The sequence below is a fragment of the Ceratotherium simum genome, chromosome 5 (assembly GCF_057802395.1).
Source record: "Ceratotherium simum simum isolate JZ-2026a chromosome 5, ASM5780239v1, whole genome shotgun sequence".
Taxonomy (NCBI): Eukaryota; Metazoa; Chordata; class Mammalia; order Perissodactyla; family Rhinocerotidae; genus Ceratotherium; species Ceratotherium simum.
In genome coordinates, this window is record NC_141904.1 from 28,561,970 (window position 1) to 28,587,803 (window position 25,834).

A 25,834-nucleotide genomic window follows, 5' to 3' on the forward strand; every position below is an offset into this window, starting at 1 on the left:
ATTCACTCCTATGAATTCTTGACTCCATTGCTTCAGTGTTGAGTGGTTTTGCATAGACTTTACGAAGACAGAAGTCTAACATTTGAGATGCACAGTGGTTAGAACAGATAAAGAATTGTTTGGCTAGCACCTGAGGGTTCGATAGCTGCAGAGTTAGATTATGTGTACAGTGTGACAGAGAATGAGAAGGCATGGTCTTACCTCACGTTCCATTGGCAGGTCATAGTTTCAGGAGTTTCAAGCTTATGTTCTTGTTTACTTACCTTCTTTTATGATTTTTAAGGTGCACTCCTTTGTTACTGCCAAGAGTGTATTTATGTTTTTCCTTTTGCCTTTGCTTTGAGGCTGACTTTTTTACCTAGGGCACAACCAACATAGAGCCTTAAGGGGCTGTTACTTCAGATGGGGAACTTCAGGTGTAATTGTTTTCTGTCCTGTACTTTTACTTCAAAACTGTACTTGAGGAAGACCTAAGTATCACAATAAAATCACTGGAAAAACTCCTTACTTTCTTATTTCAAAATGTTATTTTTTTACATGTGCCTTTAACCATAGATTTAAAAATATTTATTTCGTAATAAAAGAAAATGTTGAGTGATAAAGTGAGTTTAGTGCCCATTACTTGTGGTCTCTGATATTTTATTTCTTTTTTTCTAATCTTTGTTGCTTTAAGAACAGTACAAGAATGTGTCTGAAAAAACGTATATTAAATGATCACACTGGGATTATATTTTATAATAGCAACAGAACATTTTATCACTTATTTTAGTTTGCCCAGTTTTATAACTGTTTATTATTTTGGATTTATTACCTGAGCACTTTATAAGTAGAAAGTATCATTTTACTCTCTAACATGTAATATTTTAATTCCCATAGCTGTTTTTTCTTTCAAAATGTCCTGAAAACTGTATTCTTTAGTGCACCCAAAGCATATTTTTACAGTGATTATTACATTCATTGACTTACATCTTTTATCAACTAAGTGTTATTGCAAATAACAAGTAAAACTTTATTTTGTTAGTATATTTTATTTTGAGAACAATGTAAATTTTGATATTTAAGTTTATGTTGTCAAAATTTGCTTTTTGACTATATTTTTTGTAAACGTTCATTTGGAACTGTTGATTTAGAATGTCTACATACTTCAGGGACTTACTGAGAGGCCTTTAAATTATATCTAAATCCATATTTGTGTAGAAGCAGCACATTATTCTAAAAGTATAATAGAATCAGGCAAAGCCATAAGCTAAAATTCATTTTCTATTCCAATACATGGCAGGTAGATTCTGTCTCTCCACTCACACCTACAGTCATGAGTCACTTAATGACAGGGACACATTCTGAGAAATGCGTTAGGTGATTTTGTTGTGCGATCAGAGAGTGTACTTATACAAATCTCAATGGTAAAGCCTACTACACACCTAGGCTATATGGTACTAATTTTATGGGACTACCATCGTATATGCAGTCCGTTGTTGACTGAAACATTGCTGTGCGGCGCATAATTGTATGTGGAAGATGAAGCCTAGTAATATTTTGAAATAACCAAAAGGAGAGGCAGAGCCCTCATACCAGAGCCAAGGTTTCTACACCTCTACCTCCTCCACCCCACTGCTCTCAGTTCTCCTGATGCTTCATATGACAACTTGTTTACCCGCTTGGATGAGAGCTCTTTCTTTAATTTCTCTGTTTCAAATCTTAGCGTTCAGTTGATGTTCAGTGTACCTATGAATGAACAAATATAGTTAATTATACTAAAGAGGTAACAGCTATTGGATGCCTGCAGTGTTTGAGGCAGTGTGCTGAGTGCTTTACTGTTTACCATTATCTCATTTAGTCTTCAGGACCATCCTTGAGGTAGATACTAGTCTTAGACAATATTTTATAGGTGGGAAGACAGGCTTAGAGAGGTTAAGTAGCTTGTCCAGGGTCACACAGCAGGTAAGTGGCAGAACTAGGTGCTTGTATTTACGTAATTATGCTGCATAAGTACATACATACATAACTACATACTTGTAAGTTATATATTTATTTGTCTCCTCCTTTCCTTCCCACCAACCACTATTACATTCTAAGAGTCAGGGACTCTTAAATACTATTATTTTTTAGAACATCATACACAGTGCCTTTAGTTAAGTAAAAGACCCTTATAAATATTAATATTATAAAGTATTGGTTAAATATGTATTTTTAACTTCTTAACAGAATGAAAGTGATATTAGAAATCATTGTTTTTAGATAGACTCTTAGGATATTGAAACTGGAAAGCTTTTGGTGTGGTACTGTCTCCAGCCCAGAGAGAAAATGGTGCTTCCCCAAGGATGTACAGTTTAATGACAAAGCCAGGACTAGCGTTCAGTTCTGGTAGTTCAGTGTGTTGCTTATTTCGTTGATAGAATGGATACATTTCATATACTTAGAAAATTTAGACAGTTAATATAAACAAGGAAAATTGGGAATTCTTATCCTGATTGTGAAGTACATTTGAAAGGAATTGGAGTTATTTTGTCTGGAGAAGTGAGGGGGCCATAATAGCTGTGTTTAACTGTTTTCAGAGACATAAAATAGAAGAGAGATTAGTCTTATTCTGTGTAATTTCAGGGGGTAGAACTAGCACTGCTGTGTTGAATTAGAAGGAAACCATTTTCTTCTTGATAAAAAGGCTTCATCTTCATGGGGCCGGCCCCGTGGCATGGTGGTTAAGTGCGTGTGCTCCGCTACTGGTGGCCCTGGGTTGGGATCCCTGGCGCGCACGGACACACTGCCTCTCTGGCCGTGCTGAGGCGGCGTCCCACAAACAGCAACTAGAAGGATGTGCAACTATGACATGCAACTATCTCCTGGGGCTTTGGGGAAAAAAAGGAGGAGGATTGGCAATAGATGTTAGCTCGGAGCTGGTCTTCCTGGTCTTCCTCAGCAAAAAGAGGAGGATTGGCATGGATGTTAGCTCAGGGCTGATCTTCCTCACCAAAAAAAAAAAAAAAAAAAAAGTCTTCATCTTCAGTCAGAGCTGTCCAGAGTGATAATGGACAACTTCAGGAGACAATATGTCTCCCATCTCTGGAGGAATTAAAAATGAATCTGTTTGCTTATTTCGCAGGGATTTTCAGATGTCAGGTAGTACTAGAATGATATTTCCCAGCTGCTGGACCTTAGACAAATGAAGTATGTTTTTATCAGCTTTTGTCCTCTTCACCCATGATTATGACTCATTTTTCCTCTCTTCCTTCCCTTCCTGGAGCCTACAGTATGTAATTTATGTAGTTTATTGGCCTGGCTATTTAAAGCAGCCCATTTATTTGTTTTCAGTTCCATATCTGAATTAGTAAGTGAGGCTTTTATTTCCTTCTTTGCTCATAACTTTTAAATTTATAAGAAAAGGACCATATATGAAGAACAAGGAAGAAAGAGCCTGGTGTGGGGTTTAGGGACATAAATTAATACCTGTCAATTTGATAGGTCCCAGATTATTAGTTGTTGTTTCATAAACTCCACTTATCTGACATAGTCAAGAAAGAAAAATATTACTGTTAAGTGCTAACATAAATTGAATTAATCATCTAATTGAAATATTTTGAATATTCATTTGGTCATGATACATACCTTCAAGTCTATCAAACTGTGTTACGAACTGGAATCTTCATGGTTTCCTCCTCCTCCCTTTGGTTGTGGAAAAAGATTATTTGCATCTTTAGAAATTGAATAAATAATAATGAAGAAAATGTGTGGTTTATTTGGGATGTGTTTTTTCTGACATAAATGTTCCATGAGCCAAGAAATCTTAGGATTAAAAGAAAATTCAAAGTTTTAAAGATTTCAAATGACAGAATACACTAAAGAAACTACCACTGCTCTTTACACATACCTGTGAACTTTCTGTTTAAATTGTGATCTTAATGATTGAGACATTTATTTAAAAACTTTTGCCTAATCTTGTGAAAAGATGACTGTCATGTCTGTAAGCTAGGACAAAATTCTCTGACCTAATGCAACAGAGAAGAATGATCTGAGACCTGCATGCAAGTGGTGAACTGGAAGAAGAAGACAGATTCAGCTGCAAGGGCTGGAAAATCCTTGCCTGAAGCTAGAGCAGTTTCTGAAGAGTGGCAAAACTGCTTATTGCTTTAAGGAGTTGACACTTTGGTGTTCAGCTAAAGTTAGCAGGCAGGTGGAGCCCAACGTGTGCAGTCTTTGGATTCCAGGTGGCGACGTAGTGAGTAGGGGAGCCTGCAGGAGGGGAACTGACACTAGCCTGAGCCTGCCGAGGCAGGGTAAGATGGTCTAGAATCTGAGAAAGTAGAACTGTAGGGATTTGGGAGTCAGGCCCCCTTGACTAAGGTAGGATAGGATAGGAGTAGTCTCTCTCAGTTCTTTCTGAGTTAACTATCATATTCTCCAGCGTAAGATAAAAGATTTGCCTTCTTAGCCAAGTCCTTAGACATCACTTGAGTAAATGCCCTGCTACAGCCTGATTCATAAATGCTATTAAACAGTGTTATGATCCTACTTTGCAAACAACTGGGATTTGAGGTGTGAGGGAAAGGGATAGACAAGTTTTAAGAGGAGGCAAAGGAATTAAATTTACTATCCTGTTGCGTTGTGTCAAATCCTTTAGAAATTTTTAGAGTTCATCTAATAGATATTTTGTCTTGGATGATTTCTTAATACATTGAAACAAAACCTTGTGCATTTTGCTCTAAATTTGAGTAGCTATAAGGCACTCGGGTACAACCCAAATGACTTGGACTATCTCCAAGTAGCTTTAGTTAGTGCAGTACCAAATTATAAGTTAGCTTTGCCTAAAGGTAAAATGGACCCCAAAGACGACATTAGAGGTGGCCTCCAGTATTTATGTAGCAGACTTATTCCATTCTTAATTATCTGCATCAATGGAAAATTAATAATTCACTATGTGGTATTCACTATTTGAGTAAGCACACTTTTTTAGGTAAGAGATTAGGCAGGCTTAAATTCATATTTATGTGCTTATAACATTAACTTTATAAGTTAGACGTGGTCAAGGGCTGTTGGGATTGATGCCCCATAATTTGCTGGAGGCTTGGGAAGGGGGCTGGTTCTACTGACATCCTATGAACTTAGGATAAGCACCTCTTTCTAAGTGCTTATTAGAATTAGGGTAGTATAGAGCAGAAATGCATTTTGCCACATTGTTAAGAGGTAAGAATTTGTCACAAGGATAATAATAACTTCCATGTTTGACAAAGAAGCTGGTCAGAGATTAATAGGGAGGCTAATGAATAGGCTTAGAATGGTATTGGGGCCTGGGAAACCACAAAATAAAATTACATTCTTGAATAAGAATGTGTAAGGTGCTGGTGTGTTCAGAAAATAACTATTACTAGGTTAAGTGAATAATAAAATAAGCTGAGTAGGGTGTATTTTGAGATTAATATTCATTTAACATTAAACATTTTCTAAGGGCTTATTATATGATCAGCACTATACTGGATACTGGGGATGCAATTATAAATAAGACAAAAGGGATTTCCAGTCTTTGTGGAGCTTACGTTTCAGCTGTGAAGACGAAGTGGGACTTGTATTTAAAAAAATCCAAAACTGCCTTACGTGAAGGGGGAAATAAACAGATGTAATAATTACTATGAAGAAAACAAACAAGGGATGAGTTTTAGAGTGGGGATCTGCTTTTACTTTGGGTTTGGAAGGCTCTTCTGAGGAGATGACATCTAAACTGAGAACTAAATGAAGAAGAGGTGCTAGCCGCGTAAGGTGTGGAGGACCCTTGGCACATAACAAGCTGTATGTACTGAGACTCTAAAGCAGATATGTGTTCTCGTGTTCAAGGAGCTGGAGGTGTGGCTGGATTGAAGGGGAGTGGGTAGTGGGCTGGGGAAATGCTGTGGTACAAGATAAAGATTGCAAAATGAGACTGGGGCCAGATCAAGCAGAGTTTGGCTTTTGTGAAGATTGCTCTGGCTGCCAGAACGGGAGTGGGGGGGTCGATGGGGAGAGGTGGGTAAGACTGGAGGCTGATAGTCATCCAGATGAGAGAGGATGGTATTCTGGATTAGAGTGGTAGCAGGGGAGATGGAAAGAGGGTCATTTGAGGTTTTTTTTTTTTTTTTTTTAAAGGAAGATTGGCCCTGTGCTAACATCTGTTGCCAATCTTACTCTTTTTCTTTTTTTAATCCCTAAAGCCCCAGTACATAGCTGTATATCATAGCTGTAGAGTTGTAGCTCTTCTCTGTGGGACGCTGCCTCAGCATGGCTTGATAGTGGTGAGTAGGTCTGCGCCCAGGATCCGAACTGGTGAACCCCGGGTCGCTGAAGCACAACATGTGAACTTAACCGCTACGCTGCCAGGCCAGCCCCTTGAGGTATATTTCTTGAAGGAGAATTGCCAGGACTTACTGATGGATAGGTGGCAGAGTTGGGAGGAATGTTAGAGGAAAGGAAGAAATTGGATTGGGTTTGAGTCTGTTGGGGAAATGATGGTGCCTATTCTGAGATGGGGCAGATTGGTCAGGGGGAGTAGTTTGGTGGACAGGATCAAGAGTTCTATTTTGGATATGTTGATTGTGAAATGTCTGTGATATATCCTAATGGAGATGTCAAACAGGCAGGTTGAACATGAGTTGGAGCTCATTGGAGAGCTGGAAATATCAATTTGAAGTTGTCATTATAAAAATATTTAAATCCACAGGAATTGATGAATTTTTGTAAGGAAAGGGTATAGAAAAAGAAAAGGACCCAAGACCAAGCCCTTGGAAACCATAGCATTTAGAGATAGATAAAGGAGAAGGAGCCAGTAAAGGAGAGCAGGAGTTTGCCATCCAGGGTGTAGGAGGAAAACCAGGAGAAAGGTTTCTCTGAAATCAAGAGAGAGGAGAGTACTCAGTTCTTAGTGAGTGCATCTAAAATTGATCATGAATGAAATGTTCAAGTGAATAAAAAAGTGGAATAAGTTTGTAATTACTCTCCTCACCAGGAAAGTAATAAGTGAATAAAGACTATCAAGTTGCATTGACATTTCAAGAGTAATTTTTTGTAATTTTACAAGATTATCCATATTGCCTATTCAACCAGACTCCATAATTGGGCTCAAGAGGGAGGGCTTTCCCCTTGGGAAGCAGACTTCTGCCCATCTGAATGTTGTCCAGTCAGGCTCAGGGGCCAACTTAATTAGGAATTCTCAATTCTGAGAATTGACAGCTGGACCATGACTATGGACTGAACACAGCTGGTTGTTCATGTGTCATTATTTATTGTCTTTCTCTTAATCTAGTGTATTTCTCACTAAAGAAGAAGTCATTGCTGGTAGCATGTCAGTTTATATATGTCTAACTCCCATCTCGGAACACACAATTAAGTGTGGTCAACATACACTGTTTTTCATTTTTGCCACTGAGAAAGAGCTGTCAGGAATGTTATACTTGGAGAAGAACAAAGGCTACTCTTAAAGCCAAGGTTGGCTTAATCATGCTCTCAAACATTTCCTGTGGATATGTGGACTACCTGTCTCTCTGTCACCCTTCCTGTCTGGTGTGTGCAGAGGCCAGATAGAAGTAGCGGAGTGGGAAAGCCTTTCCCTACACGTGTACATAAGCATAGCCTTTTCTCCATTTCTTCCATTTGGACTTCAAGGTCTAGTTCAAATATCACCTCTGCTCTATAATTTTCTCTGCTCTCTGTACCTGGTATTATGAGTTAGAGAGGCAGTATTGCACAGTGGTTTCTTCTGGAGAGAATTCCTGGGTTATATATATATATAGGACCTCTTGGTCTAGTATAACTTCTCTGTGCCTCAGTTTCCTCATCTGTAAAATCGCATGGATTTGTGTGAGCATTATATGAGTTGATATATGTAAAGCACTTAAGAATAGTGCCTGGCACATAAGGGATCAATAATTGTTAGTTGTTGATGCAGTTATTATTTTAGGAATTGCAAGCATTTACCTTCTTCGTTTGTTTTGAGGATGGTGAAGGCATTTAACATATAATCCATTCTCAGTATGGTATATTGCATATAATAGATGCTCAGATATTTTTATGCAGCAGTTACTGAGGCAGAGAACTTCTGAATGTTTTATTTTTCTCTGAAGGGCTAAGCATACACATAAGTATCTTGTGTGTGACCCTAGGTTCCTTGGTTGTCAACATCTCTTGATAAAGGTTTTCCATTTTCGTCTGTATGTGGAAGTCTCATCAGATGGGCCAGTGTCGGTAAAAGGAAGATGAGTAGAAAATTCATTAGGAGGTTGTATTGACTATTTTATCACTAAATTAACTTACTAGTTCTTCATGTTTACGAAACTCATTAATTGGGGTTGTGTTTATTGTCACCTAAAATATCTCTTTTGGTTAAAATGTAATCTCTAGTTTTTTATATTAATTACATTCAGTATGAGGTATTTGGCTTCATTCTCACAGGTATGTGAATTGTCTTAGGTCTTATGTCTTGTAGCAAGGCCTACCACCATCAATAATAGAGAATAGTAGTTTTTGAAAAGTATAAGCTCCTACTTAAGCTCAAAAAATTACTCTGTACAATGCAGTTCTAAACAGATTCTTGATGCATTTGATAATTATCTCTTCATAACATGAAGATTGATTTTAAGCTCTCATACAAGTTCCTGGAGGTAGAGGGGGGGATATTTTTTAAGATCAAAAAAATTTTTTTAGTATTTTCCAGTTTAGTTTGTCTTTTCTGATGATGCAGCTCAACAATCATGAATATATTCAGTGTTTATTGGTAGCTTGGCATTTTAATCAATTCATGTACAAGTGCTCAGTGCTGTGGGGACATGGAAAAAGTGTAAGATATGGCCTCTTGACTTTAGGAGTTTATAATCTTAATTGTTGAAATAAGGCTGACTCACTTGAAATAGAGAAAAATAACAGACGGTATACAAAGAAAGTGTGGTGTAAGTAGTAAGATATTCGTCTAGCAGTCTTGTTCATTTATTCACCAAAAACCTACTGAGCACCTTCTTCTCATTGGAGTCAGAATCTCTGAATTTTAGCCCAAGATCTGCTACTGAGAAATTGAACAAGTCCCTTATCTTTATTGAAATTAGTCTACCTACCTCATAAGATGATAAAAGGATCAAATATGATAATGTATATGAAAGTTCCTAGAACACTAAAGCATCATGTAGATATTGAGTTATATAATGTTAAATTATTAGGGGCAGACTGTACATATGGTAGCAGTTGAAAGAAACAAACAGTGAGGGCTGGAATACTTAGGGGGTCTCAAACTGAAGCTTGAAGAGTGGGTGGGATTTTCCCTCTAAAAACATCAGGTGGAAAGGCTATTTTTTTAAAACCAATACACAGATTAATGAAGTAGTTGGAGAAAAAAGACATTTTTCAGTAAGATGTAAAAATTGTCCAATTGTGTGTTTTTGGAAGATGAAGTGTTCTGCATGAGTGAATTTGTTGAACAACTGAAATGTATCCCTTCAAGTTCCCAAATTTTTGTGTTTTATGATTTAAGATAAAATGTGTTTCTAAAATGAATTTTGCATTTCCCTCACCTCTAAAGCAGAATATACGGAATTTAACATTTTCTTATTAGTTTAGGACCTCATTCTGAACTTCAGTTAGGATACTGTAATATAGTGATTGATCATGGAATTGCAGAGTTTTTGAGATGTGTAGGGCTTTTACCTCATACTCTATAAAAGACCTCAGGCTGTCTTTTTTAAAATTGGAATATAATCCAAATACCATAAAATTCACCCTTTTAAAGTGTATAACTCAGTGGTTTTAGTGTATTCACAAAGTTGTGCAACCATCACCACTATTACTTCCAGGATATTTTTATCACCCTAAAAAGAAACCCCATACCCAGTAGCAGACATTTCCCATTCTCCCCTACCACCAGCCCCTGACAACCAATGGTTGACTTTCTGTCTCTATGGATTTCCCTATTCTGGAGATTTCATATACATGGAATCATATAAGGTGTGGCCTTTGAATCTGGTTTCTTTCACTTAGCATAATGAAAACATTCAATTTTATAATAAAAAAATGCTAGTCAAATAAATTGTGTGGGTGTGGGGAGGTTTAAGAGATTCCATGGAAGAAGGAAGATGAGATAAGAGAGAGAGGGATGAGATCGGTTTAGCAGACATTGAATATCTGTAAGCCTGGCACTGTGCTTCTGTAAGCTGGCTACTGGGTGATAAAGCAAAAGGGGTTCTAAAAGATGTGCTGGTGTTTCATCCTTTGGTTAATGATAATTGAACTTGGAGTAGAAAGAAAAATTATATCCTCTTAATGTATAGAATTGCAGGATGAACTCTTTGAAAAGGAGTTGGAAAGCAGATTATTACTTATAATCAACTTTTGACTAGTACCATTTCAACTTTTACTCCTCTTTTAAAGTATAATTACCATTTCTTCCCAGTTTCCATTTCTTGAGGTATGTAGAGCTCTTGTTCCATGATGCTAGCCTCGTCCTTGGTTATAGTTTTTCATTTATCATAGAGCAGCCAGTTGAATTTTGGAAATACTATTGACTGGGAGAGTAGGCATGTCAGTAATTTCCCTCTATACCTTATTGCTTAATATTTAAGGTTAGAATAACTGGCCAAACATTCACATTTTATTAACTGGTAATTCCCATTTTTCATTTATTCCATTGAGTCTTGCCTCTCCTCATTTCTCTTGTTTACCTGTTTTGATTCCTTAGCATAGCAATTCTTATGTGCTTAATTAATTTTTGTTTTGTGTTAAAGTCGTGCTAATGCACTAGCCAGTTAAAATATTTTCATAATAATCTTATTAGGTAAATAGCTAACTTGGGTAATACTTGGTAAATGGCAGTGTATAGCTGCATGGCAATGTGCTTACATTAACTTTCAGTACTCAGCTCCAGTTTTACCATGTTATCCTTAATAAATGGTAATGATCCAGTTATTTTGTTAAGGGAGAAAACCTGTCACTAGTTCTGTTTCTGTGGTGCCCGACAACACGATGATGCTATTATGAATCTGCAGGGCTTACTTTGTCTGCCGTGAAAGCTACAGATGAAATCTGACAGAATCTTTTGGCATTTTCACCTCTAAGCATTATACATCTACTATAGGGTTGAATTAAGCCCTTTGTATTGTTGAGCTTGATTATTAAGTTTATTGGATATCCTAAGTATTTTCTCTGTTTGCCCATACTCACCTTTAACTGACTATTGAATGAAATTATAATTCTATTAGAGTATCTTAATATTCAGTGGGGTTTTTTTTTTTTTTTTTGGTGAGGAAGATTAGCCCTGAGCTAACATCTGTTGCCAGTCCTCCTCTTTTTGCTGAGGAAGATTGGCCCTGAGCTAACATCTATGCCCATCTTCCTCTATTTTATATGTGGGAACCCTGCCGCAGCATGGCTTGATAAGCGGTGCCTAGGTCCATGCCTGGGATCTGCACGTGTGAACCTGGGCTGCTGAAGCAGACCACGCAAACTTAACCACTGTGCAACCTGGCTGGCCCCTTCAGTGAGTTTTTTGTTGACTTTTGTGACCTTTAATGATGGAGCGTTACATAGATGTACTAAATGAAGGTTAATAATAGTGAAAATTTATTATATTGATTAACTGGTCAAATAGATGTTAACTAATTAAGGTTTAATTTTATTGTTTAAATTTTATTTTTGTTTAGCTGTCTGTAAAATAAACCCTATCATTTAAAGTTTAATCTCTATATCTAGCTGACTACTCAACACTCCATTTGAATATTTAATAGACACTTCAAAAAGTAACAAGACTAAAACTGAACTCCTGTTTGTCCTCCCAAACGTGCTTTACCCAGTCTTTCTCATCTCAGTTAATAGCAAGTCCATCTTTCCAGTTAGGCAACAAACCTTGGAGTCGTGCTTGATTCCTTTCTCTCTCACTCTACATCCATTCTGTCAGCAAATCCTTTTAGCCCTACCTTTGCAATATTCTTGCTTTAATTAAATGGCCACAGCTTCCCAACAGGTCTCTCTGTTGTTTCTGTCCTTCCTTCTGTAGTCTGTTCTTAATAGGACAGAATGATCCTTTTAAAATGAAAGTCAGATCCTATATACTCCTTGGATTCCCATTACAGTGACCTGTGAAACAGTAAGTGATCAGGACCCTCCTTAGCTCTCTGACCTCACTTCGTAGTCTCTTGATTACTCTGCTCCTGCTACATTGACCTCTTTCCTATTCTTCAAGCGTGCCAGACATGCTTCCACCTTAAGGTCTCTACATTGGCTATTTCCTCTGCTTGGATTGCTCTTTTTCTGAATAGCTGCATGACTTATTCCCTGACCTTCAGTCTTTCCTCAAATGTCACCTCAGTGAGCCTACTCTGACCACCTTACCTCAGAATGCCCAGTCTTTTTTACTCTACTCCGTTTCTTTCCACGGGACTAAACACCTGTGGTTTACTTCGGTTCTTTACTTATGCTTGTGTGTATTGGCTATTCTCTCCCATTAGAAAGTTAGTATTCTACAGGCATTGATCATTGGTGTTCAATAAATTGCACTTTATTGGCAACAGGACATTCTTAGCACCTAGAAGCCTCCTTCATTTTCCCTTCCATTCATACCTCTCCCCAAGTCTGATGATTTTTAAGGTTGTTTTTAATATGATTGGGTATCATTCTCATACAAATAAAGGTCTGTTGCAGAGTAGTTCTCTGTACATAGAACTTTGTTCTTCAGGTGAAGTTAGAGTAACAACATCCTTTTACCTTGTTTTTTCCAGTGTAGTCATGAACAGTCCACAAAGCCAGAATGTACGTTGGAATAGAAAGACTATTTGTTGAATTTATGGAAATGTATTTTAAATTGTTTCTATAATCTTCTTTGCTTCTTACAAATCAAATGTCACAGGGATGACAGCCTTCACCATTTTCCTAGAATTTTTATGATTTAAATGATGATCATTTTATTTTATTGACAGTATGGAGTACTTTGCAGGCGATATCAAGGTTAATTATCATATTGAAAAGTGAAGCAGTACATTCTACCAACTCTCAAGTCCTTTTTCTGAGAAAAATGGAATTATTACCGATAAAATGGTATTAGGTTAAGAAATTGGTTAATAAAAGCAATTAAAATGCCAAATTTCTTATAACTTGCCATAACTGCTTTGCTTGAAAATAGTTATCACTGAACAGAAATATAAAGGTGAAATAACTTTTGAAGTTTAAGCAAAGGGACCTGCAAAGAAAACCTTCAAAGGGCACTATCCTAGTTGTTTGGTTTTTTGGTCAACAAAATTCTTCATCTGCTGCGCTAGATTGAGTAATATGAACAAACAATTTTAATATCATCGTTTGATGGGTGCTTATAATGTGTCAGGTCTCATGTTTGTCTTTTATGCTCCCAACAGATCTATAATGGCAGGTATTACAATTTCATTTTTCTAAATATGTTTGTTCGATCTCTGAGCCTCAGTTTTCCTATCAGACCTCAAATATTGGGCCCTTTACCGTATCTCTTCTCCCTCATCCCCCAGCTTCTTCCTGATTTTTTTTTTTTTTGTATTTGATAGTCTGAATTTTCTCTAAAGAAGAACGTATACTCATTTTGAAGTAATAGCTTTAAGAAAATAATTTATTCAATGTTAAAAATAATACCATTTTGTGGCTCAGCAAAAAATTATTCTACCATTAGTTCAGGTAATCATTTTGGCAAGTTTACAGCCTTTTTTAAAACATTGGTTAGGCTAATTGAACTTCTGAATACCTTTGTGGTATTTAAAAAATTTAAAAGCAGTTATCTACAACTAGTATTTCTTTTTCTTGGCCTTAGGGCTTTAATAATAATTTTTTAACCAAATAGTCCTCTTCAGAGTACTTAATAGGATGAAGCAGATTTTGTTCTACCTAATGTCAATTAAGAGAATATTTTGCCTTTCATATGACAATCATGATGCTTCAGGATTTTCCTTTAGTTTGCATATTTATTAATTTTCACTTGATATTTTAGCTGCCACTGTATATCACAGTGGCATAGCCTTGATGATTATTTCCTCCTCCAACCATGGAGGTGTATTTTGTTAAAACTTGTACAACTTTTAATCTCTTATGATTATATCTATTAGGGGTGATTTATTAGGCAGAAAAACATATACCCTGAGTTTTATATGGGAAAAAGAGTAAATTGTTAAATGGGAAAAATTTTAAACATGCTTAGGTTTTTGTTTTTTTAAAACATACTTAGGAGAAACGTGTTTTTTTGCTGGGAAAGATTCACAATGAGCTAACATCTGTTGCCAATCTTCCTTTTTTTGTTCCCCCTCCTCCAAGCCCCACTACATAGTTGTATATTCTAGTTGTAAGTCCTTCTGTGTGAGCCACCGCCACAGCATGGCTACTGACAGACGAGTGGTGTGGTCCTGCGACCAGGAACCAAACCCGGTCTGCTGAAGTGGAGTGTGCCGAACCCCAACCACTAGACTGTCAGGGCTGGCTCAGGAGAAACTTTTAAGATGAATATGCCTTATGCAGAAATTTTAACCAAGAAAGACTAAATGATCTTTAGTAATTATATTCTCACTATATGTTGGCAAATTCATATTTACATACATTATTTGTATATAAAGATAGATTAGTTGCTAGCTTTTTGGAAATTTTATTTTCTAATATACGTTCTTTCTTTTTAACAAGTTAATGTGTCTCTTTGTGTGGTTGACTTTTCAGTATTACTGTTCATTAGCTTCCTTAATGAAGATTTTTACAAAGTGGAAGAGGGCCAACTTTTTATTGTTAGTGCAGCAGCATAATTAACTATACAAGGTTTGTTTATTATAGCTGAGTACTAGAACAATGCTTCAAAGAGGAAAACATACAGAGAAGATTAGTAAATAACATAGCAATGTGTGAGGTTCGCCAATGGTAGTAATGCCTTCCTTGGGTGGTTCTTGAATTTGTAAGCATATGCTTACATTTTTCAGATAATAGGAACTAAAATGTCTAATGTTAATTACCATTTCTATTCCACTGTTACAAGAAAATAATGGAAATTTTGCTTGGAGAAATGATTGTGTGGAGAAGTGTGTCATGTATGCTTTGGTTCTGAAATACTTTGAGCTCTTTTACACAAATGGGTAACGTTAGAAGGATAATGAAAATTCACTTTAAGGTACATTTTTTTGTTTCTAATTTTGTACAATTGAACCTAAAGAAAAATGATACATTCCAATAATTAATTTAATAATAGAATAAAAATTTACAATGGGACCAGTATTGTGCAGAGAATTTAGGGCTTTGTTCATGCCACATTTTCTCGGAAAGTTCTGATTTCAGATACTCCTCCTTGTTTTCTTTTTATGTAAATACACTTATAAATGAAAATACCCTTTGGGCTTCTTTATTATGGTCTAGTAAATGTGCTTGGCCAATATTTTAGGCACTGTGGGGATATACAAAAAAAGATGAGGAGGGGCCGGCCCCGTGGCTTGGTGGTTAAGTGCGCGTGCTCCGATGCTGGTGGCCCGGGTTCGGATCCCGGGCGTGCACCGAGGCACCACTTCTCCGTCCATCCTGAGGCCAAGTCCCACATACAGCAACTAGAAGGATGTGCAGCTATGACATACAACTATCTACTGGGGCTTTGGGGGGAAAAAATAAATAAATAAAATCTTTAAAAAAAAAAAAAAGATGAGGAGATAGTGAAAGATTCCAGTTCCATTTACATAAAAATGGAAGGTCATTAATGAAAAAAAACCCACAGAGGATTTATTGTCTGGTGAAAGAAGGTATATAGTTGATAAATAGGTTATACATTGTTCGAAAGAGGATAAAAAGGAAATATTGAGTTCTCACATGTGATGGACGTTATGCTGAATATTGTAATTTTCTCATTTATTTAATCTTCACTACATCTGTTCCAGGTAGGTATCATCACCCTCAGTGTACAGTTGGGGAGACTGAATCTCTGAAAGCTTACACTGTTGAAGGTCACACAAAGCAAAAATTCAAATCTTTACTTTAAATCCCATTTGCTTCCTACAAAATCATAATATATGACTAGAAACCCTGAGAGGATATAATTTCTTCAGACTTGACTGAATTGGCACAAAGTATTGGATATCTTTAATTAAATACTATAACTAAACTTATCAAAAAAAGATATTACAGGCCTTTCTGGTTCTTAAATGTACCAATTCAGATTAGTAGGGGACCCTTGATAGTCATAATAATAGCATGAATAATTGAAGTCATCAGAGTAATCAAGCAATTTTGTTTATAATGTAATAAAATATTACATGAGTAGCATTTTACAGTTTTAAAGGGCACTTGCATATCTGTTATCTGAGCACCTTAAACCTTTTATTAGATCAACCAAATAATTGGTTTTGTTCCCCCCTGACCTTTCTAAAACCATGCCTCTAAGTTCAGGAACTATCTCGCATATTTACATACATATATCTTTCATCCCCCCCCCAACTGTTATCCCTATGGTTGAGCAATTATGATAAATGGATGGATGAATGGATAAATAAAAGGACACCTTTCAAAAGGAGGAGCAAGAAGCTTCAGGTGAATATCTACGCACAAGTTGTTGAAAATAGGCGATAAAATGTATTTTGAGCATAGACTACCTGGTTATAATCAATTAAAAATGAAACATTTTATTAAATCCTTTTTTCTTTTTTTTAAAATTTTTTTTGCTGAGGAAGATTACCGTGAGCTAACAGCTCTTGCCAATCTTCCTCCTTTTTTGCTTGAGGAAGATTAGCCCTGAGCTAACATCTGTGCCAGTCTTCCTCTACTTTATATGTGGGTTGCCACCACAGCACTGCCAACGAGCAGCGAAGGTCTGTGCCCAGGATGCCGAAGCGGAGCATGCCAAACTTAACCACTAGGCCACGGGGCTGGCCCCTTTTTTTCTTTTTAAAACATAGTGATGTATGTGTGTCTTCCCCAAGAATTATATGAGAGTACATCACAAAGCAACCTGGATCATCACCTGGCACTTAGTAGGTATTCAACCACTGCTTATTAAGTGAATAAATAATCACAGTGGAGACGTTCTAGACTTCTTATTCTGTTTTCCTTTTTTCAGAAAGCCAGTTCCCAAAGAATACAGAAAGTAAAAGAATTTATTAATTGGTGAAATATAAAACTAGACTGGTTTTGTATTTTGTTCTGGTACTGTGATATCTTGTTCTTGATTATCTGATATTTAAATCATAAAATAACCTGGATGCATATAACTTATATCTATGAGTATGTAATTTTTTAAGCAGAGATATTTGGGCGTACAGAAGAAGAATTCTTCCACAAAGTATTGAAAAGGCATTTCTTTGACAGTGGGCTGAATTGAGAGGCTCATTTCAAAGGCACTTCCCACCACACCTCTCCCCCAGAAATTAGCTTATAAAGTAGTTCTACTGACATGTACTCCTTTTTCCTCCCCACCCCCTTTTACTAAAGAGAAGCAATACCTTGTAAAAAGTCACTTGCCAATTCATTTGTGGTTTTCTATCTTGTACCCAAATGGCAACTCTGGAGATGCTAAGTTTTAGGTCTTAGTGTTGTACTTCAAAAGAAGGATACTATTGCCACGTAAAAATTTTGATTAACATAAAGCTTTAGAGGAGTCCGTTGCATATGCCAAGCAAGTGTATTTTTGTTTGCAGTTCCCAATTCTAATAAATTTTGTCCTCATTTCTCTCTGTTGCAAAAGTATAGGTTATGTTGCCCATTTTTTGTAGTTGAATATTTTTCTTTCATCAAAAAAGCAATTATTGATTGGCCTGATGCGTCCCGGCTTCGCACATTTCTGTAGATGTTTCGATCAGGTGACTGCCGTAATGACCGACATCTGATTCTGTTTTTGAACATGGGAATGCTCATTAGGCAACATGGTCTGAATTACCCTACATTTTCACTGGTGGTCTTCTTTGTTTTAAAGATAGGAAAGGAATTTTTCTGGAATTTCCCTAAGACTGCAACTTAATTCCCCACTATGATCCCTGATTGAAGGAGGGGTTAAGGGGATCAAGTGAAATGTGAAATTGTTCCACAGAATCTTAGTTCTACCAGCTAAGTGGAATATTGAAAATTTAGAACATTTAGCACAAAACTATCTCCTAATTTGCACATGAAAACCACAAAAAAAGACTGTGCCACAGTATAGAATTAACATATAATATATAAACATTAAATGTATGGAATCAGAACCACTTTTAGAATTTTTAGTGCAAGCTTGATCTCACATGCGTTACATTTTATTTAATGTCTGTAAATTCAACTGTGTATACTTAATACCCTTACCAAAAGGAGGGAGCATGCTTGGGAGAAGTATAGTTTAAAGAGTACAGAAGAGAGTCATTCAGTCATTCCTGTCTTTCTGATCAATGGACATGTGTCCCTCAGTGAGAGATGGCAGCTGTCCTTTCAGTTCTTGGTTGTGTTTCATAGTGTGAACAGCTCCCTTTCCTAAGTGTGATTTCAGTCTTTCCTGAACAGGTCAGCTGTTTCATCTAGTATTCAACTGAATGGACAGTGATTTGAACAGTGCTGGAGGAAAACTGGCTGTTTTGGAGATACCGAGGGGTAATACTTGACAGGCTGATTTAAGAGGTATTCAAAGGTAGTTTTGACTGTGTGCAATTTTTGCCTTTTACAATGACTTTAGAATCTAATTTTGGAGTAAGATATGACTTTGCTGTAATTGTACATGAATTAAAGATTAACTAGATCAATAGAACTGAAGGAAAATGGAAGCGTTTGAGAACAAACGGCTTTGAAAAATTCTGGACCTTCAGTAAGATAGGCATAGGGAAATAACTCTTTAATCAATCAGTTTTCTTTAAACTGCTTTAAAGGCTGCTTCGTGTTTTCCAACTTCTTAAAATTTTGACCACAGCGAATAAGTGGGAAGCAAGGGACTGATTCAGGATAGATGTGGTTAAATTAGCCAAGATTAGAGATTCTAGTCACCTTGATAATATTTACATTAAGTAAAAAATCAGGTTATTTTAATTAAATCTGATAGTTAAAATAAGAAGACTTTTATATTAACCTGAAGTTTTAAAAATATACATTCTTGAAGGATTACATAGTAGCTGATAAGTTATATATGTCAGCCCTGCTTAATCTTCACAGTTCTAGGTGGGTTCAGTGGACATGTTCTGGGAGCTTTATATAAGTTAACTCATTTAATTTTTAACAACTGTTGAGAATAAGGACTGTTGTTAACACAGCCTTGCAGATGAGAAACTACAATATAATCACAATTAGAAAGTCATAGCTATTAAGTAGATGAGCCAGGATTCAAATTCAGACTGGCTCCATTTCCTGTACTCTTAACCTGTCTTCTCTGCTGATTCTTGATTCTCTATTACTTTAGTGTGTCATATATAAAGGTTTCATATGCCCACTCCAGTTTATGGAAAGTGACTGCTTTGAGGATTCTGAGACGAGACCAGTACTCAGCGAAAATTTTCTCATTTTGTATCAGAGGCTCTTTATGAGCGTTGAGATTGGAGAGTGGTGGCATATCCTCATTTCTAACCTTATATCAAACTAGATCATCAGAATGCTAGTCAGTCCTGTATTTTAGTATTGTTCCCTCATATTTTATCAATCTTTACAAGATGCAGTTATATGAAAAATGTTTCTGCATCTCATATAAAACTGTATTGAATACATTCTCTCTTATGATGTTCAGTGTTCCCTTTATAAGAATTCACATGACAAATTCTTCAAGGATTTAGTTTCAGAGAAAAGTTACCGTATGATCTGGCACACTTCCTTCTATTAGCCATTGAGAATTATTTAGCCCATTGTATTTTCTGTTTGCTTTGGCTGCAAGGAAGCTTGGAGTTATGTTTCATTTTAATTACAGTAACTTTATTAACCTTGCCTTTTGATATGGATAATTTCTTCTCTGGTTCTCTGTGGCAGAGTTTTAATCCATTCTGTGTTTCAGCTTTAGGGAGTTCATGAACCCCTGTAAAATGATAAGTAAAATTGTGTGCATGTGGGAATCTGGGGGAGTGTCGTTGGCTTTTATCAAATTTTCAGTGACCCCCCCCCCAAAGATAAAGAACCATTGTTCTCTGGGTTTGCTGTTTATTTTATATTTTAGTGGTCTAATTGTACAAAGTCTCTTATAAGCTGCTGATATCCTTTTTGGTAGTAGTTGAGCTATAAATTATACCTTTACATTTAAATCATTATCCTATTTCTCAATTTTGTCAGAAAGATAAAAAAGCAGCCTCTCTGTAATTTTAAAAACATTCAGTCTTGGAAACTTAAAGAATAGTTGATGTCTTCATGCAAACTGTATACCTACTACATTTATTTTCTATTAAAGGAGCTTGTCTTTCTTAAATATATTACCTTAAATAAATAATAGAAATTATTTGTAAAGTGATTAATTATTAACTTATATTTAGCATTAACATATTCAGACCATAAAATCTATATATGAAAACAGTATTCCTACAACTTCTTCCTTTGTTTTATAGGTAAACAGAAAAGATTATAAAATCCTAATCATCTCTCTGGACTATTTATGTATTAGGAGATACAACTCTTTCAAAATACGTGGGGTAGGGTTACCAGCAATTATTGCTGTACCAATGCATTTTTAGGTAAAATCTATAACTGTTAGAGGAAAATAAAGCCTGTGCTGCCAACCTCTCTACTCAGATTAATTTTCACAGCTGTCGTTTTAACAATGTTTTTATAGGTTTTCAAATGCAGATTATATTGACAGGTACTCTACATAAGTGTGCTGTAATCCAAGGGGGCACATGTATTATGTTTTTGATTGTAGTAGGCTTTTTGGTCTAATTGACTGTTTCTCTGCAACAAAATAAAATTACAATTATTCCAGCTAGAAAAGAGGAATAAAGCTGTCTGCTCTTCACTAGGTGATATCTTGGTTTAAATCTATAAATTGTATATACATACATATTTTTCTGTTGAAGAGTTGATGACTGACAAAAACTACCAAGGTGTCATTATAGTAAAAGTGATTGTGTCTGAATTATTATACAGCAGTGTAAGTTATGGTGTGAATCATAATAAATTATTCGGTAGTTCTTCACTCCACAGTTGTAGAACCCTGTGAGTAACACAGATCCAAGGACTATGACTTAGGAAAATGAATAACACACTGTTATCCAGCTTGCTACTCTACAGGCTGTGTATGTGAAAAAAGAATTTGTATGACTTAACCACAGACATTAAAATTTGGTTTACCAATGAAAACAGATTTTCTTAAGCAATATGATTTATATTCCCACAATAGAAAGAAAAAACCCAAATCTGCAGCGTTGTTTTGTCCTTCATTATAGAGTGTATTTTACTTTTGTATTTATATTGGTTGAATAGCCTGTAAAGAGACTAGTAAGATTACAGTAATGGGTAGTATTTTCTACATTTTATCTTAATAAAGAATATTTAAGAAACATTTATTGAATGCTTAGCAGCGAAAGGTACTTGAATAGGTTCTTTGGGGGCATACAGAGATGACATATTCCTTACTCATGGGTTAGAGGGTGAAATATAAAAGAAAAATAAAACTAGGAGAAAATAGATTTTGGGCATGACTTCTAGAAGTGATAGAAGAAATTATAAGGAAAAAAACAACCAATTTGACTGGATAAAATTGCAAACTACAATAGTTGAAAAAGTGTGTGTTGGTGGAGAAGGAGGAGAAAGTACTCCAAAGGAGCAAATAACAAACTGGAAAAATGTATTCACAGTAAATGGGACAGGCAGAGGATGACAAACCAGTAAGAAAACCATGATGACTGCCATAGGTTAATGGGCGTAGTACACAAACAGGGTTCACAAAGGAAATATGGTTAGTAAACAGGCATATGGGAAATGTTTAACCTTGTTAGGAAGCTAGGAAATGTGATTTTAAACAAGGAGGAATCATACACAGTGCTGCTGAAACTACTACTGTTGCTGGAGGACTTGAAAGATACAACTCTAATTGAAAGCATGTTGACACTATGCTTCAGTAGCAATAGAAATGTTCATAACAGGGCCGGCCCTGTGGCTTGGTGGTTAAGTGCGCGCGCTGCGATGCTGGTGGCCCGGGTTCGGATCCCGGGTGTGCATCGAGGCACCACTTCTCCGTTCGTCCTGAGGCCGAGTCCCACATACAGCAACTAGAAGGATGTGCAGCTACCACACACAACTATCCACTGGGGCTTTGGGGGGAAAAAATAAAATAAATAAAATCTTAAAAAAAAAAAAAAGAAATGTTCATAACCTCTAATTCAGTAATTTAACATAAGGGGCTCTAGCTTATGGAAAATAATTAAAATTAAAAATAAAGACTATTATGTATAACAGTGAAAATGTGAAAGTAAACAATGTTATGTGAAGAGAAATTGCTTAATTGTAGTTAATCCTTTCATTGGATGGTTATGTATCCAATAAAAATAACTGGACAAACTATACAGTAACATAAAAAGGTACGTTATATGTAATATATGATTATAAGTTTATAAAATACAAATATAGAAAAATTTGACAGGAAAAGAAGAGGTAATTTATAATCTTTGTGTTCGAGTAGTGAGGTTATAGATGATTTTTTCTCTCTTATGTCCTCTCTAAAATAGTGTTATAAAGTTTTTAAAATTTAAATGTGATTTATATTTTAAGAAGATCTAGTTCTCAAGGAACTACTAGTTTAGTGGAATAGAACTACAGTAAAAAGAAATAGACTGTTGACTGAGAGAGACATAAACATGCTCTGGGAAGACTCTTGAAATTCAGTTTTCTACATACATAATTGGTTCTTATAAAGTCAAGCGAACCTTAAAAGTTGTTTTGTAATGAAATAAATAAGCTAGATTTTTTAAGGCACTGAAAAATATGTATAAATCTAAAAATGTCAATCAGATGCTGTTCCTTTTATTCACATTATTGTAGAAGCATTAGTTTACATTCTATACTATTATGCTACAGAAAAGTCAGCCAAGTAGTATTTATTTAAATAAATTCATGGAGTGCTTATAAAGTTTTCTAGGCATGTATCTGAGGGTGGGAATGAATGCAGGTGAATAACTTGGTCCTTGCTCAAGGGAGCTTTGCTTTAGTTGAGGAGAATCATCTTTGCATCTGATTAGACCCTGATACCAGTCACACATTATTAAATACTTCAGCCAATGTTTACATCAGGAATGACTTGAAATCGTGGAGAAGAGAGGTAATTTTGACTGAGTGATGCTAGAAAGACTTTAGAGGTTGTGACGGGTTGCTGAGCCTTGAAGGATGGTAAAAGGTCACGAAATAAGCAGTGTGTTTTCAGGTGGCGGTCTTTGAAGGCAGCAGAAGATTCATGAAGTAAATAAAAGGAAGATGAAATGAGATTCCTAATATAGGGAATAATGTGAGCAAAGTCACGGAGATGTTAATTTTGGATTTAGGGAACATCTGGTTGCCCTGTGTGTCCGGAGATATAAGTAACTAGGTGTTTGTGGGGCTGTGATAGGAGAGTCAGTAGCCAATGTTTGAGAAGCTGATCCTTGCTAGTTTGTGCGAGTAACTAGGGATAACAGAGATGAAAAAGCCTCTGTTCTCAAGGAACAACGTGTGGTCCAGCGTGGGGACCAATAATTAACTAATATCCAATATATTGGCTTAAATTTATATGTTAAGGTTTATTGGCCTTACAAAAATTCCTTTTCACAAATTTAAGACATTGTGTTGTTCTAAAGGAAACCATAGGATGTTACGGGATTACATGAAGCGGGGGGAGTGTTTGATCCTGGCTGGGAAAGAGCTGGGAAGGAGTGACCAAGAGGACTTGCTGTAGCAGGCCACGTGTGAGCTGTTTTGAAGGATACGTAGAAATTAGAAGAGAGGATGGGAGTGAGGAGAAGAACAATCTGGAAAGGCAGGGTGTAGCTAGACTATTCACAAGGAAGTTAAATGATCTTAAAGGGATTTAGGGACTCAGTTTCTTTAAGGCATTTTTTCTTTTTTAAGGCAATTTTTTCATGTTTTCATTTTAAACATATGACCGTGTTTAAAAGAAATTGGGTAATGAAAAGGATAAGCTAGTACTGCCTACAGTGGTTTATGAGTTCATATAACTTGGCCATCTTCAACACATCTGAAGAACAGTTTGTTATGAGACAGTGAAGGGCAGTTTAAGGGTAGCTTTTATTTAACTTTAAAATAGCACACTTTAAAAGGGGTAGAAAAGTAGAGGTTTACTGTTTATTAATGATAAGCTGTATGAACAGAAAGCAAAAATTCAGGGATTTAATGAGGCAGCTAAAGGGAATTGAGAAGTACAGGTATAGAAAGAGCTAAAATGGGGAGAACTGGCATTTCCAGATTATTGACACTGGTCTAGGTAGGAAGTGGTTGATAGGTCTAAGCTCTCTCATTTTATCTTTTACAAAAGTATGAGCTTTTGAACATTTTGCTTTTTGTCACCCATGGTGTCTTTGTCTTCATTTGCAGCAGATTTAGCTTCTTTTAATCTATTTTACTGTTGGTTAAATTTCCCAATAGCTGGGAATGAAATACTCCAGCAGAGCAGTTTCTGAGAGTATTTATTAGTAAACTTGCTTTCCCGAACCAGCCTTTGAAGTTAATTCAGGAAATAGCACTATTTTATAAAAGCAAATGATGCTGCCCATCGTAAGCCTGTGAGGCAGCTGTGGAGATCCTTCTGTTTGCCTGCTCTTTAGAAGTAAAGTTGGCACGTGAGTCACGGCCACTGAATTTTTCTTTTGTTCTTACAAAGTTCTGATTACAAAGTTCTTTTTAGTATACACATGCTTTCAGTGTATATGGAAAAGACTTCACTGAAATTAATAAGATTGTATTATAGTCTCATCATGATATTTCCAGTTAAAATGATAATTGTTTATTTTAGGTATTTGTACATCTAAGTAAAATATTGATACTGCCTTATCATATTGAATGCTTGGGGATTTAGATTACTGTTTTTATTAGTCTTTTATTTTAAAGGAAATTCCATACAAGCTATGTGTGTGTGTGCACATGCATGTATTTTTATTAGTAATGTAAACTAAAGAATCTTCTGTGTTTTAATCTTTGACAAAAAGCAGGTGTAGTTTAAACTGTATTCCTGAAGGGTATGTTATTTAATCAAAAGCATTTTAATTCTTAGTTATAGATTTAAAAAAACAGGAAAAATGTGATTTCTTGAGGTTATGTCAATTTCTTTGAAAACAATAAAGTTCCTTTGAAATTATTAGGATATATCAATTTTTCATAATAATACCACATTAGGTCAGTAGCGTGGCTGCATTTTTTTGCTGAGTTCTCTCTGAATTTTAATGCAGTGCATTAGATATTGCTTTGATGTTTAGGTGTTTATCTAGAAGCTTTATCTACTTAGTTCTAAGGCCCACTTGTGTACACACACACACACACACGTACATATACACATCATCACACACAAAATCTCTTTCTCCTTGTTACTGTCCGTTTCTATTTTATTCCCCCAGAGGTTGCTAGAGTGGCATCTGTTCTAGTTTGAGTAATATAAATAGTTCTTCCTACCCCCCCCTGCATGATTTGATAGAACATTAGGCACTTAACAAAGAAAGAAATCTATTTTTTGGGTGTTGTAAATCAAGAAGGAAGTGGCACCAACTTAGTAATTTCTCTATTTTCTCACCTCAGGTCTCGTGGATAGAGTGTTTTTATGGACCATGAATTCCTTTCCTCTAGATGGATGTGGCTTATGGGAGACACTGTCTTAATAACTCCTGAACCATGGCTTCTCTGTGTGGGTCTCCATCTTTTAGGAGAGGCCAAGCCAGGTTGTCATCTAAATGGCATGGATGTAATGACAACCACAGCACATGGCTTAGGCTGAGATCTTTCTTGGTGATCTTCTCCCCCCTAGCTCTTC

At 36.1% G+C, this 25,834-nt stretch overlaps 1 protein-coding gene across 4 annotated transcripts in view; it reads left to right on the forward strand.

Moving 5' to 3' along the window:
• UBE2E2 (ubiquitin conjugating enzyme E2 E2) overlaps positions 1 to 25,834 on the forward strand; it is a 348,219-nt gene that overhangs the window by 22,313 nt on the left and 300,072 nt on the right. The gene's annotated exons all lie outside the window — the stretch shown is intronic.